Genomic DNA, 17,629 nt, shown 5'->3' on the forward strand with positions numbered 1-17,629 from the left:
ATGAAAACTGATCATTAAGATAAATTTGGACCTCATTACATCCTGAATCATTAGACCTATAAATCCTGCTAAATCCATGGAATTGTTAAAAGTCTTACTTGATTTTACTGGTAAAATGACAGTCAACTGATTTTCAAATCTAAGAATTTTACAGTCAATTGAAAAGAGTAAAAGTTTGTAACATTGACCTGCAAATCAATGCACAAATAATCACTGATTTCCCTTTGCCATCTAGTAGGATAATATGTACTGTGTGCCAATCATCTCTGTGTTCTTGATGATGACCATAGTCACTTCCATAAATTAGGTTTTATTTTAGATCCAAAATATTTTCCTTTCTGAAAATAACAATTGCGTATTGTTAAACAAAAATACAAATCTCTCATCTATAGGCAGATGTAAAAACTAGAGCAGCCATACAATATGGGAGGAATTCATCATGAGTAGTGTCGAGGGAATCAAAGTCCACAAATTGGACTTTGATCCGAATTTCAGGGAAAATTTGATTCGCCGTGAAGCAGAATTTCCTCGTGCTTCATGGTAGCGAATCGATTTTCCCTGATTGGCGGTAAAAAAAACATACTTTCCTTGATCTGTTTGAGCGCAAATAGCTGGCTGCCACCTTCTTGATTGAAGATCTCACACGAGCACGGTGACGTATGATGTCATCATGCCGGCCGACGTGATGACATCATCATAGGCCACGTGAGATTTTACGCTAGATCTTCAATCAAGATGGCGGTGGCTGGCTCTTTGCGATCAAATGGATGAGGGTAAGTATCAGATGCTACAATCATCTATAAATGCGGAATATTAGGGTGACAATGATGGGGCGGCACAATTGCCCACTACTTACACAAAAAAATGTGCTTTGTGATGAAGTAATTCATCACAAAGCACATTTTTTTTGTAACATTCAGCAAAGCAGCCAGATCGAATTTTTCAATACTTTGCTCATCACTAATCATGGAAATTTTCTAAGTCAGATTTTGCCTAAGTCTGAGTTGGTCTGTCTTGTGCCAAATTTAAGAAATGTCACATGTTCAATAGAGATGTGTGAATTTTTCAAAAACGTAATTTGTTTTTCGGGAAAAATTTGGTTCGATCCGAATATATTCGCATTGAATTACGCTAAAACACGGCTATTTCCTGGCTGCTGAGAGCCTTTATAGTGGTGTAGAACACTGTGCCTTGTAGTAACACGCATAGGGAGTCTGCTTTGGTAGTGAAATAATACTGTGAGTCCGTATGACATGCAGATGACAGGCGTCGCTCTTAGAATCACTGCACACTTCACTTATTAGGACAGTCACGGGGCCAAAACTGACCAAATAACTCAAGTATGAACTCAGCCTTACAGGTCGATGTTAGTGTCAAGAAGGAGTGGATCTAAAACAGAGATAACAAGTGAATAGAATATTTGCATGTCTTCTGTGTTTTGTACCCACTCCTGCTTTTGGCTAGCCAATTTTGATGGGCCCATACAGGCCTTACAGCTCCTACACAGACAGGATCTATTGTGCGTCTCATTTTTCCTTCCTTCTGAGAGATAAGAAGAAAGGTCAAATAAATCATGATGTCAGCCAGGCCGAAAAGCAAAATAGTGGCCCAGTCATGAAGTGGGGAGGGTGGGAACAGCATGAGAAGTCCACAGACTGGACCTGTGACATAGTGGTGAGGTGGAAGCAGCATCAGGAGACCATAGAGTGGCCTAATGACAGAGTCTGGAGGTGGCGGCAGCATCAGGAGGCCACATAGTGGCACGACGATGAAAGATTGTGCAGGTCGCAGCAGCATGAGGAGGCCACAGAGTGGCACGAAGACAAAGTGTAGAGGTGTCAGCAGCATGAGGCCAGAGTAGCATGACGACGAGAGATTATGGAGGTGGCAGCAGCATGAGGAGGCCACAGAGTGGCACAATGACAGAGTCTGAAGGTCGCGGCATCATCAGGAGGCCACAGAGTGGCACATTGATAGAGTCTGAAGTTGGAAGCAGTATGAGGAGGCCACTGAGTAGCACAATTACCTTGTCTGAAGTTGGCAGCAGTATGAGGAGGCCACTGAGTGGCACAATGACCGAGTCTGGAGTTGGCAGCAGTATGATGAGGTTACCGAGTGGCACAATGACAGAGTCTGGAGTTGGCAGCAGCATGAGTAGACCACAGAGTGGCCCAATGACAGAGTCTGGAGGTGGTGGTAGCATCAGGAGACCACAGAGTAGCACGACGACGAGAGATTGTGGAGGTGGCAGCAGCATGAAGAGGCCATAGAGTGGCATGAAGACAAAATGTGGAGGTGTCAGCAGCATGAGAAGGCCAGAGTAGCATGACAACTAGAGATGTTGGAGGTGGCAGCAGCATGAGGAGGCCACAGAGTGCCCCAGTAACAGAATCTGGGTTTGGCAGCAGTATGAGAAGGCCACTGAGTGGCACAATGACCGAGTCTGGAGTTGGCAGCAGCATGAGGAGACCACAGAGTGGCCCAATGACAGAGTGTGGAGGTGGCAGCAGCAGCATCACTAGGAGGCCACAGAGTGGCGCAATGACCGAGGCTGGAGGTGGCGACAGCAGCAGCATCAGGAGGATACCACAGAGTGGCAAGGTGACATAGTGTGGAGATGGCAGTAGCAGCAGCAGCATCAGGATACCAAAGAGTGGCAGGGTGACATAGTGTGGAGATGGCAGTAGCAGCAGCAGCATCAGGATACCAAAAAGTGGCAAGGTGACATAGTGTGGAGATGGCAGTAGCAGCAGCAGCAGCGGCAGGATACCACAGACTGACAAGGTGACTAAGTGTGGAGATGGCAGTAGCAGCAGCATCAGGATACCAAAGAGAGTCAAGGTGACATAGTGTGGAGATGGCAGTAGCAGCAGCAACATCAGGATACCAAAGAGTGGCAAGGTGACATAGTGTGGAGACAGTAGTAGGAGTAGCAGCATCAGGAGGATACCACAGAGTGGAAAGGTGACCAAGTGTGGAGATAGCAGTAGCAGCAGCAGCATCAGTATACCACAGAGTGGCAAGGTGACATAGTGTGGAGATGGCAGTAGTATCAGCAGCATCAGGAGGATACCACAGAGTGGCAAGGTGACATAGTATGGAGATGGCAGTAGCAGCAGCATCAGGATACCAAAGAGTGGCAAGGTGACATAGTGTAGAGATGGCAGTAGCAGTAGCAGCAGCAGCATCAGGAGGATACCACAGCGTGGCAAGGTGACCAAGTGTGGAGATGGCAGTTGCAGCAGCCGCAGCATCAGGAGGATACCACAGAGTGGCAAGGTAACATAGTGTGGAGATGGCAGTAAAAGCAGCAGCAGCAGCATCAGGATACCGCATATGGTGATGCTGCATATGTTGAAGCAGGGCTGTGGTGCCAACATTGGCACCCTGGCCACACTTCACCTTCTGCAAAAATATTCTACATATGGCCATGCATAGGCGCGCGCAGCCTATTGCATTAGGGTGTGCACCCTAAACCACAAACACACACGCCCCGCGCACGTGTGTATGTATATATATATATATATTATATACATACACACAGGCTGGGCCTCACCCTAGCGTTGGCGTGACTCCGCCTCTGCGCCTAGGAACAATATATAGGGGAAGGGGCACATAAGATACCACAGTCAAAAATGGGGGGGCACTAATAATTTTCACCACTTAATCAAACTACTGAAAAAAACTAAATAAGTATATATAAATAAGATTACAAAATACGAGAGTATTGCGGTATGCAGGGATACCTTTTTATTGTACTATCCTAATACTTAAAAGACAAGCTTTCAAGAGTTTTCCTCTCTTCCTCAGTATTGCTTCAGACCTGAGAAAGAGAGAAACACTCTCCAAAACTTTTCTTTAGAGTTTAAAGCAGTTTCAGCACTATAATAAAATAATTTACTTACAAAAGAAGCTATTCAGTCGTCTGCTGTGCCGTCCTCTGCTTGCTTCCACGGATCTTCCCCTGCTTTCAGTCTCTCCTCAATGCGCAGGTGTACTGTTATGGGGGATCTGTGGATGACACAGTGTTATGGGGGATCTGTGGATGACACAGTGTTATGGGGGATCTGTGGATGACACAGTGTTATGGGGGATCTGTGGATGACACACTGTTATGGGGGCATCTGTGGATGACACACTGTTATAGGGGCATCTGTGGATGACACACTGTTATGGGGGAATCTGTGGATGACACACTGTTATGGGGGACCTGTGGATTACATATGACTGAGGAGGGCTATCAGGGGATATTATACAGGGGGTAATATAACTGAGGGGTATCAGGGTAAATTATACAGGGGGTAACATAACCAAGGAGTATCAGGGTACATTATACAGGGGTAATATAACTGAGGAGGGCTTTTAAGGACATTATACAGGGGGGATATAAGTTATATTACCCCTGTATAATGTCCCCTGATAGCCCTCCTTAGTTATGTTACCCCTGTATAATAATGTCCCCTGATACCCCTCAGTTATATAACCCCTGTATAATAATATACACTGATACCCCTTAGTCATATTTCCCGCCCTGTATAATTTAACCTGATACCCCTCAGTTATATTATATAACTGAGGGGTATCAGGGTACATTATGCAGAGGAAATATAACTGAGGAGGGCTATCAGGGACATAATACAGGGGTGAGGGGTAAGATAAGTTATATTACCCCTGTATAATGTGTGATAGTAGCCTAGCCCTCCTCAGTTATATTACCCCTCATGTACCCTGATACCCCTAGTTATATTACCCTCTGTATAATATACCCTGATACCCCTCAGATATATTATATAACTGAGGGGTATCAGGGTAATACAGGGGACAACAGAGGAAGCGTAGCACTGTGGGACAGGGGGTTACAATACTTTTTTTTTTATATGCCCTCAGCCCTCACCCTCACCTCACCAACTTGCAGGCGCGCTAGGTACACACAGATGCAGCGTGACGTGACGTCAACTCATCCTACGCCGCACAGCACGCACCATACGGCTCCCTCTCTGCCTCCGCTGGGTCCAGGATTCCACCCCCTATGTGAATACTAGCCACCGCCCGCCCACAGCCAGGTATTGTAAATTAAATTACAGCGCGGCGGGTGGCGGCAGCCAGCATAACAGACAGGGGAATCAGCGGGGGGAAGTGAGCACGGAGGTGACTATTAGGGTGTGCCCAGGCACACCCGGCACACCCCGTGCGCACGCCTATGTGGCCATGTTAACCTTCTCTGGCAGCTTAACAAAAAACTGCCACACCGCCGAGTAGGTGATTTTCCCCCCAACAGTCCGCACTGACTGACTGCTACCGCCGCTGCTTCCGTGAACCCCTGCACCACTACTTCCCGGGCAGGTAGGATGCTGCAAAGCAGGTTGTCTATCCCATGTTTGGCTCCCGACCTTCAACTGCTGCCACCCTGCTGACTCCCAGCCATGTTTTCAACACACATAACCACCGACGTGAACTGAGAATATATTTTTCTTTTTGTTCTGAAATAGGCCACTAAACGCTTTCAAGAAATATAACCGCCGAAGTAAACTGAGAATATATTTTTCTTTCTGTACTGAAATAGGCCACTAAACGCTTTTGCCACAAATAAGTGCACCAGTGAAGTGCGTATATTTTTTTTGTTTCTGTACGCTTTCAACACATATAACTGCAGAAGTGAACTAAGAAATTAATTTTCTTTTTGTACTGAAATAGGCCAGTAAACGCTTTTAGCAGAAATAAATGCACCAGTGAAGTGCGTATATATTTTCTTTCTGTACTGAAGTAGGCCACTAAATGCTTTTGCCACAATTAACTGCACCTGTGAAGTGCGGATATTTTTTTCTTTCTGTACTGAAATAGGCCACTAAACGCTTTTGCCACAAATAAGTGCACCAGTGAAGTGCATATATATTTTCTTTCTATAATGAAATAGGCCACTAAATGCTTTTGCTACAAATAAGTACAACAGTGAAGTGCATATATATTTTCTTTCTGTATGCTTTCAACACATATAACTGCAGAAGTGAACTGAGAATATATTTTTCTTTTTGTACTGAAATAGGCCACTAAATGCTTTTGCCACAAATAAGTGCACCAGTGAAGTGCGTATATTTTTTCTTTCTATAATGAAATAGGTCACTAAATGCTTTTGCCACAAATAAGTGCACCAGTAAAGTGCATATATCTTTTCTTTCTGTACTCTTTCAACACATATAACTGCAGAAGTGAACTAAGAATATATTTTTCTTTTTGTATTCAAATAGGCCAGTAAACGCTTTTAGCAGAAATAAATGCACCAGTGAAGTGCGTATAGTTTTTTCTTTCTGTACTGAAATAGGCCACTAAACGCTTTTGCTACAAATAAGTGCAACAGTGAAGTGCATATATATTTTCTTTCTGTACGCTTTCAACACATATAACTGCAGAAGTGAACTGAGAATATATTTTTCTTTTTGTACTGAAATAGGCCAGTAAATGCTTTTACGGGAAATAAATGCACCAGTGAAGTGCGTATATATTTTTCTTTCTGTACTGAAATAGGCCACTAAACCCTTTTGCCACAAATAACTGCACCAGTGATGAGCATATTTTTTTCTTTCTGTACTGAAATAGGCCACTGAAAGCTTTTGCCACAAATAAGTGCACCAGCGAAGTGCGTATATTTTTTTCTTTATGTACTGAAATAGGCTACTAAACGCTTTTGCCACAAATAACTGCACCAGTGAAGTGCGTATAATTTTTTCTTTCTATAATGTAATAGGCCACTAAATGCTTTTGCCACAAATAGGTGCACCAGTGAAGTGCGTTGATAAATCTGGAGTGAAACTAACATAGCTAACCACACCAACTCTTGAAACTGGAGTGAGTGGTATAAAAGTGCAAAAATATTTTTATGCACAGGTAACCAGAAAAAGTCATGAAACTCTATTTTTGTGACTTTTTGAACGGATAATGAAGTGCAAGGTGTGATAAATTTCCCCTCCATGTGTCTAACCTGTGTTTTTAAGGTCTTTTTATTCCTCTGCATACCATTGGAAATGCATAGAGCCAGTCAGAAGGCTCCTCACTTCTGCCCCTCTTACTACTCTCACAGCATGCAATAGCAGACTCACAGAGAAACTAGAGTTACACACCCTCATGTCTGTCTGCTTTTTACTATATTATTCTTGACATTTTTTGGATGATTGAGTAGAACTGAATCAGGGCGGGATCACATCACTGTTATAGATTCCGTTTTTGTTTTCCGTTATAACATGGTTATAACATGGTTATAACGGAAAATAACCTTTAATAGGCATTCTGTTTTGATCCGTCATAATAGAGGTCTATGGAAATCATAACGGATCTGCCTGGTTCCCATTATGCAAGACGGAAAACAAAGTCCTTTTTTTCTGTTTTGCATAACTAAACCAGACGGATCCATTATGATTGCCCATAGACTTCTATTATGATGGAAAGCAAAACAGAATACCTTTTAAAGGCTCCCGTTTTGCATTCATAATACAAGTCTGTGCGTAGCATAACGGATCCAGGTCCGTCTTTAAAGCGGGGCAAAAGGGGCAGCTGCCCCGGGCCCAGTTTCTCCTGGGGGGCCCAAGGCAGCTGCCTCTTGAGCCCCGCTGGCCACTGGTGACGTGGGGGCCGGCGGCAGGGCACAGGGAGATGACTGCTTCCATTGTGGAAGCGCTCATCTCCATAGTCATCTGTATCGCCGTCCTCAGGACAGCGATACAAATGGAAGTGCTGCAGCGGGGCAGGGGAGGGAGAGGTGTCTCCCCTGTTCCTCTGACAGGCTGCAGGCACTAGGCCTGCAGCCTATCAGAGGCCGGTGCAGGCGGCGCGATGCCGCCTGAGCCGTACACCGCGGGACACAGGCCGGAAGAGGCCTGCATCGCATCGCTGCCAGCCTGATGGAGGTAAGTATAAGTGTTTTTGTTTTTTTTATATGGTACTACTACTAGCACATCTACTGGGGCATTATATATGGGGCATTTTATACTGGTACATTATGGGGGGCACTAGGAAGAAAGGGGGAGAGGAGCACTATGGGGGCATTTACTGGGGGCACTATATAGTGGTATTTTATACTGGCACATTATGGGGGCAGTATGGGGACATTAGCTAAACTGGAGGCATTAAAAGGGGGTATTTTTTGCACTGGCACATTATAAGGAGAATTATTACTTTATCTGTTTCTGCAGTATAGTATTGGGGAGCACAGCAGCACAGTATTGGGGGTGGTAGGATGATTTGTCCAGAAGATAGGAGAATGATGGAAAAGTAGTAAACTAAGAGATGAGAAATGGCTGAAAAATGGTGGTCTGGTCTGAAAGGAGAAGATGAGTAAAGAGAACATCTACATCAAAGAGACATCACTGGATGTAAGAGGTATGTGGAGCTGTATTACTCTCTATGTAGGGGTGGATGGAGGGGTTAGTAGTATAGTACTATCTGCACATTGTAAAAAAAATATATATAAAAAAAGTAATCTGCAAAATACTATATATTTGTGTCAGAAGTTGTGCTTTTTTAATTTTTAGAATAATGATACAGCCATTTTATTATATACTTTTGTGCTGATTATTTTTTCCCCTCTATATTAAGGGACACTATAGTCACCAGAAACACAACAGCTAAACGTAGTAGTTCTGGTGGCTATAGCATGTCTCTGCAAGCAGAAAAAAAGGCAGTATTTACATTACTGCCAAGGAACGCCTCTAGTGGCCACTCATCATTATTAAAGTTTACTACTTTACGAGGTGTGTGGATTTTTTCTTGTGTGTGTGTGTGTTGTGGTGGAGGGCGTTATTGCATGCTAGGGTGTGGGAAGGCAGGATCCAGGGGGCCCAAGTAAATTCTTGCCCAGGGTCCAATCAATATTAAAGACGGCCCTGAACGGATCCGTCCTGGTTTCCGTTATGCAGGACTGGACTCCTGCATAATGGAAACCAGGACAGATCTGTTATGCTGCCCATAGACTTGTATTATGAAGGATCAAAACGGAATGCCTCTTTTGACTTCCGTCTTATGGATTCCGTTATTTTCCGTCATAACCATGTTAATAACGGAAAACAAAAATGGTATCCATAACGTTGATGTGAACCCCTCCTTAAGGTGTATGAATAATGCAGATGACCTGCAGCCAGGAAATAGGAACTACAGGCCACTGCAATCTGAGAAAGATGACACTTAAATATATAATTATATATAAGTATATATATATAAAAATATATAAAAATGGCAGTTATTCGGGTGTGCTAGTGTTTTATGAAAGAAATATTAAGACAGCTGCACTTTAAAAGGGTTGTGCACTTATCCTCAGAATAAGCCATCGCTATCGGATCGGCGGGGGTCTGGGTGCTGCGTTGTCTTCAGTGTTTAACTGCATGCCGTTTATAGCGGCGGTGTAGTGTAATTACAACTGAATGGTATGAACAGCTGTAAGTACACTGTACCACCGCTACCGGTGAGATTGGGTGCAGTTAAACACTGAAGAAAACAAGGGACAAACAACTGATTGGCGAGGGTGCTGCAAGTCATACCCCCGCTGATCTGATATTGATAACTTACAAGTCATACCCCCGCTGATCTGATATTGATAACTTACAAGTCATACCCCCGCTGATCTGATATTGATAACTTACAAGTCATACCCCCGCTGATCTGATATTGATAACTTACAAGTCATACCCCCGCTGATCTGATATTGATAATTTACAAGTCATACCCCCGCTGATCTGATATTGATAAGGATAGGTCGTTATTATCATGAGAATGGACAACCCTTTTAAGCCACTATATTTCTGCAAATTATCAAAACCATAGATAATAATTTGGAGGATTATCCCATCTGCACATTTATTCTGATAGGTATGGGTGCCACTTCTTGGATTCACAACTATCTTGAGATGGGGCCTTGCCCTGTGAGTAGAGAGGTGACCACAAATGCATGGTTCTTTCTATTTAGCTCTATAAGAAATCAATAAAATATCCGCATGTAAACCTTCAGATTTCTGATGTAGACGCAGTTTGTCATGCTGCAGATTTGCATGTGGGTTCATCCGTTAGTGGCTGCCTAGCAGTGGATTCCACATCAAGATGTGACTAGATGTATGAACTACAGAACTGATTCCTAAAAATAGGATGCTGAACACATGTCTGAATCTGAGGAATGCAGTAAATGGAGTTTGAGAGCTTTAACTCCTGAAGTTCTGGATTATGAGTACATTTAGTTAACATGTAACTCATCTCACTGCTTACACTCACAGTTTAAAATTTCTAGTCCCAGCAACTGAATCAACTTGGAAATCTTATACACAATTCCTGTCATTATTACAGATGTGTCCTTCCTTGCTTTTCCTCTTGGCCTGACATATCCCTTGATGAGTGGTGTGACATTATGTTTTTGCTATATGTGGCCACTCACAGGTTGTGATGTGAGTGTCTGTAAAATCTTTTCAGCCTTTACTTAGGTATACTTGCTGCTTAGACAGTTGGATGACTGCTCGCATGATTATTGTAACAGTCCCCCCACGGTTTCTGAACCATATCCAACTAGTTATTATGTAAGGTCTTGGCCGCACTCAGCAGATTATGTTCACTATATAAATGATCCTGAAATCCCCAGCAATCTATTTGGTTAGGTACATGTTTGGCCATGATTTTGCCATGGATTATACCCTCTGCAGTGCAATGAATAAATTCCAAAGTAAAAAATCAGTGACAGTAAAAATTCACTGCATGCCCAGAAACCTGTACATCTGCATCATCTGAGTGGGATTTGGGGAAACCCATTCACTTGCATTGTGCTTGCATTGTTCTACCATGTGATTTATCAAATTTTCTACAAACTTGTAGACTTGACCTAATGGTGGCCTTATAGAGGTCATACTGGATGTCACACATCCTTCTACGAAACAGCTGAATACGATGTTTAATAAGCTGGCAAAATACAACGGTTCAAGGGTTTGAATTTACAAGTAATCTTTTTTTTAGGGGGAAATAATCTCTAATTTGAGTTTTCTTCATGTAAATTTTGGTAAGTTACTACAACTACACATTTAAATGCTGTCAGACAAAACAGTTGTTAGGCCGACAGCTACCTGTGTCTCTTCCGACTAACCCATACACCCTCGGTTTGGCTGAGCATGTATGTGTGTGGTTTTAATAGGGAGAGAGAAGAAAGATGCTGCCAGTATCTCTTAGCGGGTGTTCCATCTTTTTCTCCCCGACCTCATATTGCTGTAAAGTTGGGATCAACTAATCGCACCAAAAATGGCAGTTTTGTTTGACTGTAATATAATATATAGTATGCATGTGGACCTAAAGCTGGCCATACATATTAGTCTTTTGTGGATCTAACCCACTGAAAACAGCAGGTTCGGCCAACACATTAATGTGTGTGAGGAGCTCCTGACTCTCCCCGACAGATGATCTCAAGAGTGACAAAGATTGGACGAAATATTTTCACCTGATCCTTTTGTGCTCCCGGGAGATAAGCCACCGCCAGAGGTGTCTGGTAGTGGCTTTCTCGACTCTCCCCATAGAACTCACAGTCACGTTCGGTTGTGTATATGTATGGGGAAGCCAGGAGATAGTCAGTGAGATAGCTGTTGGCTGAACGATTGGCCGACAGCTGTTGAATGTTTATGGGCAGATTAAGGCTTCGTACATGCAGCAGTTTTTTTCCGAGCAGAAAGCCAGCATTTATGCCAGAAACCCGCCGGATCCCATGGTGTCTTAAATTCCTTTACTCCAAACCGTATCTTTCTTAATCACTTTATATAAATATGCACTCAAAAATTACTCCAACTTTCATTGTTTCTATAATCTTTATTTAATGGATAATGTAGGCCACGGTGTTATATATGTTACTTTAAATGATTAAATGACTACCCATAACTCAACTTTCATGAAACTGACCAATATACATCATCACATAGTGCACTCAAAGAGTGACTATTCCCCCGTACTAAACATTGTGACAATTAAGTAAAAGGGGAGGGAGGGGTCTCGTCGCTGCCGTTACCTGAATGCGCACCAACTGACATTCTCTCTCTTTTATAGGTACTCACGAGCCAGCTTGGATTCCAACCTATCAGATGAAGATGCTTCCCGCACTAGATCTGCAGACTGCACCACTTGGCATCTGTTACCAGGTAAGAACCACATAGTATAAGTAATTGACACCATGTCACCCCTTAATTGCATCCGCAATAAGGTATGATCATTATATTGAATCGAAATCGGCAGGCGCCTGGCTATGCCGGAGACGGTTAGTTTAGGTAGTGTGCTCCTCTGCCAGAGCAGACTACCGGATTTACCTAACAGAGATGTGAACTTAGCCTTAGGTAGTTTGACTGACATGTTGTAGCCAAATGAAAAGATCATCCTAACCCAAGTTTACCTTGCTTATTTTCCAGGAGAATAATTCAGCATTGTTATGAGATAAGTAGTAACACATGGTCTAGGTTGCCTCTCTGTCATTATTTATGCATCAGATTTCCTAATCAGCTGAGCCAGTTACGTGCATGCTCATTACTAATCTTCCTGCTTATGTGGAGTCATTATTAAGTAATCTCATTACAGTACACAACGTGTTTTAAAATCATTTCAGAACAATGTCATTATGGGAGAGTTAGCAGTTCCCATCCTGAAACATCATGCCAATGTTCTACAAGATACAGGATGTATCTAAGAGATTTCTGGGAACACGATGACCACACTGTCATTAGATTGAGAATGGCTCAGATGTGTACTGCAGTGTTATACAGCTACAGCTAGGGAAAAGGAAATGCTTTATGGTAACCTGTTTTAACCTTGTGCTGTCTCCAGAAACTCCAGTGCATGCAACAGTTTGTGGGGTCTGACATGGAAAGTTGTACTGATGTTTTGCATTTCATATTAATTGCTTCATAGCTAATTATAGTTTATGATTCTTTTGTGGCTGGTAATTTTTTTTTTCTTTAATGCATTCCAAATGTAAGATAACTGAAAATACCACCTCTTAGAGCTGCTTTTGTTGCTGCTCCCTAGTCTAAGAAAACCGTAAAACTCATTAAAGTATGGCCTCATTTATACATCTGTATTCCCTCCTACTACTTTATACCCCGAAAACCATGAAGGTTGTTTGAAAGACAAAGTCCAAAAGAAAGGCTCTCTCTGGGTGGCCAAAAGCAATGTAGAAACCTGAAAAGTAACAAAGGCAGCAGTTTGGTTTCCTCTTTATAAAGATTTAATGCACTAAGGGTAATGAATGGATCCAGGGATTTTTCTAAAATGATGTTGTGTTCAGAAATTTTTCTAAACCATGCACCGAAGCTTCTTAATAATTGTCGTGATTTTATTTTGTAGACTCTCTAAAACCTGTGTGTGGGAGAAACTGTTGTCACAATAGGAACAATTAAGTTTAATGCGGTAATAACACATTTTATTTATTACAAATCATTAACTACGTTTTTTATGTTTAAGTAGAAGGAGCTGTAAAATTATTGTATATTTGAGGAGGATATATAAAACTGTATCAAGTTACTACATTGTATTCATAAAACACCATCATATTTCACACCTCTCAGCAAACATTGCAGCCACATCAGTCCCTGTCCTGAGTTGTGTGCAAATATGAATTTGTACCAAATCCCCTATTGACTACTTTTATAGGAAGACACTACCTAATTGCTCAAGCACATGGCACTGTCATGTGCACATACCCATATGGCACTGCAGGGACTGCATTGTAGGTCACATACTATTCTATATGTGCCACCATGTGGTGGCTCTGTGTGGCACCACATGGCCCTTTTTTTCTCATAGATTCTCACATAATCCTTGGAAAACCTCTCATTGTGTCTGTTGCAGGTCCAGCGCTCCTACAGCGGGCCCTGGCGCTAGTGTCCTGTGTGTCTATTGGAGATATTCTTCATTGAACCTTACTTCGTTCTGTGGTCATTCCCATATTGCAAGGCTGCTATATATATTATGCTATTTGTCTTATTCTGTAACTGAACAATAGGTTCATCAGTCTGCTAGTTCATGCTAAGGTGTGCTGTATCTGATTGTCTGCCCGTGTACCGATTTCTGCCTGATTCCTGACTCTGGCCCTCTTCTGCCTTACCTGACCTGTGCTTGTTTAACATATTGATACTTTACTGCCTGCCCTGACCTCGGACTTGTTTTACAGATTTACACAAACTCTGCCTGCCCTGACCTCAGCTTGTTACTAAACTAGAATTTGCCTGTCCCTTTGATGCTTTGCATTGGTGTCTTTTGACCTCTGGGGTAAGCAGACACCCACACTGTAACTACTCCAAGTGGTAGTAGTCTGATGTGTTCCCTACAGTGAAGTCTGAATCCCAATATAGGGGTCAAAGGGTGAAAACTATAGAGCCACCAGGATAATACAGTTAGGTTTAGCTGAAAACCAAATCCGTTGGTTGGCACAGTGGTTCCACAAACATTGTCTGGAATACTTGCAGAGATAGCAAAAGTTTCATTAGAGAAATCTCCATAATATAAGGCCTTTTGGAGGAACCATACAGCAGCACACAGAGTGCCTAAGGCTCCTTAGTATGTAGTACATGTTCTGTTCATGACTAATGGAAATATTTTATATTAAAGGCTTTGTCTCACCTCAGACATTGGTGGTATATAGCTAGGATATACAATCAATGTCAAATAGGTCGGGTCCCACCTTTGGGACCCAACCCTATCTCCAGAATAGGACCGTTGAAGTGAAGGAAGAGCAGCCAGGCATGCATAGCCACCCTCAATTCATTTCTATGGGAGTTCCAAAAATAGTTGGGTGCTTGCTTGGCAATTTATGGCAGTCTCATAGAGGTGAACTTCCAAAAATAGCCGAGCGTTCTCATGCGTGTTGTGGGCTCCTTCACTTTGGGGGCCCTGTTCGCTAGATAGAAGCAGGTCACAGAGCCACCACATAGTGGCACATATAGAATACTATGTGAACTACAATTGGTGGCATATACTAGCAATATACCACCAATATGTGAGGTGACACAACCTATTTAAGTATTTTTTTTGAGTCCTTGCATCTTTGTGTTCTGGACAGTACCTATATTGGACCAAATCCAGCCAAACTCTAAAAATGATAATGTGTGAAATACAATACTAAAGATAGAGCACTACACCATTGCTATTTCTTGGAGTGATCAGTTATACAGCACTGCACTATAGAACCTAAAGAATTCTATGGGACCCTACTTGACCACTGTATGCCTAAATTCATATGGAGGTGCACAAAGTACAGAGTATGTCCTGTTTGTCATATGGAATCTCTGAGAAAATTATGGCATGATCCATCAGACTCATAATTCTACAGGAGAGTATCTCCATAGTAGGACACCATATAGAGCACCATATAGCAGCATACAAAATGACTCTGTGCGGTGCCATTTTCCATATGTTTTTCATATGTTTTGGGTATGGATAATCAGGGGTCAAGTCCTGGGAAAAAAAAGTATGGGAACTCACCCAAGATCCACTGCAAACCCCCCCCCCACCAAAAAAAAAAGAAATATTTCGCCAGTTTTTTTGAAAAGTAGGCCCTGTCTGTGCCAGCATAGTGACTTCTGTGTTACAGGGGGCTGTCCTCGCTGCCAAAGAATCTCCCCCTGCCACTTGATTGACAGGGACGGATATCTCGCCGTACCAGGACAATTGCACTCCTGCGCTGCTGCTCATGATTTAGAGTAGTGGCGCATGTGCTCAGATTTAGAGGCTCTGCTGGAACAGAGACTGTGCATTCACTGCAACCCAGAAGTAGCAGCACATGTACTCTGCTCTTCTACCATTGTAGAAGCAATGCAGGAGGGAGACTTTCAGGGCCCCACAACATGTCCAGAGACTCCAGCCTCCAGCCCTATCAGTCAAGAGGCAGGGACAGATGAGATTCCTTATCTGCAGCAGCCAGGGTTAGTTTATCATGTTACATCCCTTATGTATTAACTGACCAATAACATGGAGATCCCAGTGCCAGCTGCCTTGCTGGTGGACGATTGGCATATACTTCTGCTGTGGGCCACAGCAGAAGTATATGCCAATCGTCCACCAGCAAGGCAGCTCGCACTGGGATCTCCATGTTATTGGTCAGTTAATACATCAGGGACCCCCTGGAATGGGGCCTGGGCATAGCTAAGTGCAAACTGGGTGATCCATAGGCAGGACCGGGTGGCTGCCCTCATCCACCAGCCCATCCCTAATGCCACTCAATACCCCCTTAGGAAATCTCTCATCAGATGTGAGAGCAGCAGCGATCGATCAGCCAGGATTAATGTGCACAGTGGGAGGCCTCCCTTAGGCAAGTGACAAACTGCCCCCATTATTCTTAGGCAAGTGACAAACTCAGCTCTGCTACATCTACAATGAGCAACTACAACAAATGTAATGCCAAACTGCAGTTCCTCTATGTGATGCCTTGGATAGCTTCCACTGGACCCACAGGCTGTGGGTCCAGTGGAAGCTATCCAAGGCATCACAATCACATAGAGGAACTGCAGTTTGGCATTACATTTGTTGTAGTTGCTCGTTGTAGATTTAGCAGAGCTGGGTTTATCACTTGCCTAAGATTGAGGAGGGGGGGGGGGGGCAGTTTGTCACTTGCCTAAGGCCAGGGTAAGGGGGGCCTCCCACCCAGGCTGTGCACATTAATCCTGGCTGATCGATCGCTTCTGGCCTGCTGCTGTGCTGCCTGCAGTCACATCTGATGAGAGTACTGACTGAGATTTGTTTCCTAAAGGAGGGGGTATTGACTGGTCTGGTCTGGGGCTGCTGGGCTTAAGTTATCACTATGTCACCGCCACCAGCGCTCCCACCAGGCGGGTTAGGGCCCCCGGACTCACTCAGGGACAGTCACAGACACTTAGACTGGTCTGGACCAGACCACCAGGAACCCGGTCCGGTCGGATGGTCCAGCCACGCTCACCTCAGCAGACAGTCAGGCAGTGGCACTTGTCGCAGGCTCAGGATAGGAGGCGAGGAGCTCTCAGCCAGGAGAGGAATCAGTCAGACAGTGAATCACTCGCAGCCAGCACCGCTGCACACAGCTTCCTCTTCCGTCCTCAACTGAAGCCGCTCCCCCTCCCTCCTCACTTAGCCTGCCCTACACAGTGCGTGTCACGCAGGGCCTCGCCTCCGCTCCGCCTCCGCCCCCTGTGAATCTGATTTCTTTTAGTTATCAGCTTGCCCTGAAAGGGAACGGCGTTCCTGCCATGAAAAAAGTGCAGGAACGCCGTTCCCACGCATTCCCCCTCGACTCGACCCCTGTGTATAATATAGTACCTGTATTCTTAAACTAATATTTATGACAAGTCATTTCAATCATTTGAATTCACTTATTTGCTACCTTGTGTCATACGGATACGCTTGCGACTTTATACCTTTTTCCGACAACCTCACCCTTTTCCAAAAAGTGGTCATTGTGTGGGCGGGAGGAGGCAGGCTGCGGACAGCAGCTTTCTAGATACTTTCGGATATTCCTCTCACAAGGTTTTTACTAAAATTGGTGTGTAAAATGCCACTCTTTAGAAAATGAGTCCAATGAGTATGAATTCCCAAAGGTCTTTGATACTATTTATTTCAAATGGTGATAGAACCTTATCTTGGTTTCCTTTGGTAGAAAACATGGTGTGGT

The 17,629-nt window shown here is 43.6% G+C and overlaps 1 long non-coding RNA gene across 1 annotated transcript in view; it reads left to right on the forward strand.

Annotated features, from left to right (window-relative positions):
- The window catches only part of LOC121002123, a 123,613-nt gene that overhangs the window by 70,451 nt on the left and 35,533 nt on the right, over positions 1-17,629 (forward strand). The window contains exons 2-3 of the long non-coding RNA XR_005779225.1: positions 12,049-12,140; positions 13,336-13,398. This is a non-coding gene — a long non-coding RNA (uncharacterized LOC121002123). The remainder of the gene's footprint in view (positions 1-12,048; positions 12,141-13,335; positions 13,399-17,629) is intronic.

The sequence above is a fragment of the Bufo bufo genome, chromosome 5 (genome assembly GCF_905171765.1).
Source record: "Bufo bufo chromosome 5, aBufBuf1.1, whole genome shotgun sequence".
NCBI lineage: Eukaryota > Metazoa > Chordata > Amphibia > Anura > Bufonidae > Bufo > Bufo bufo.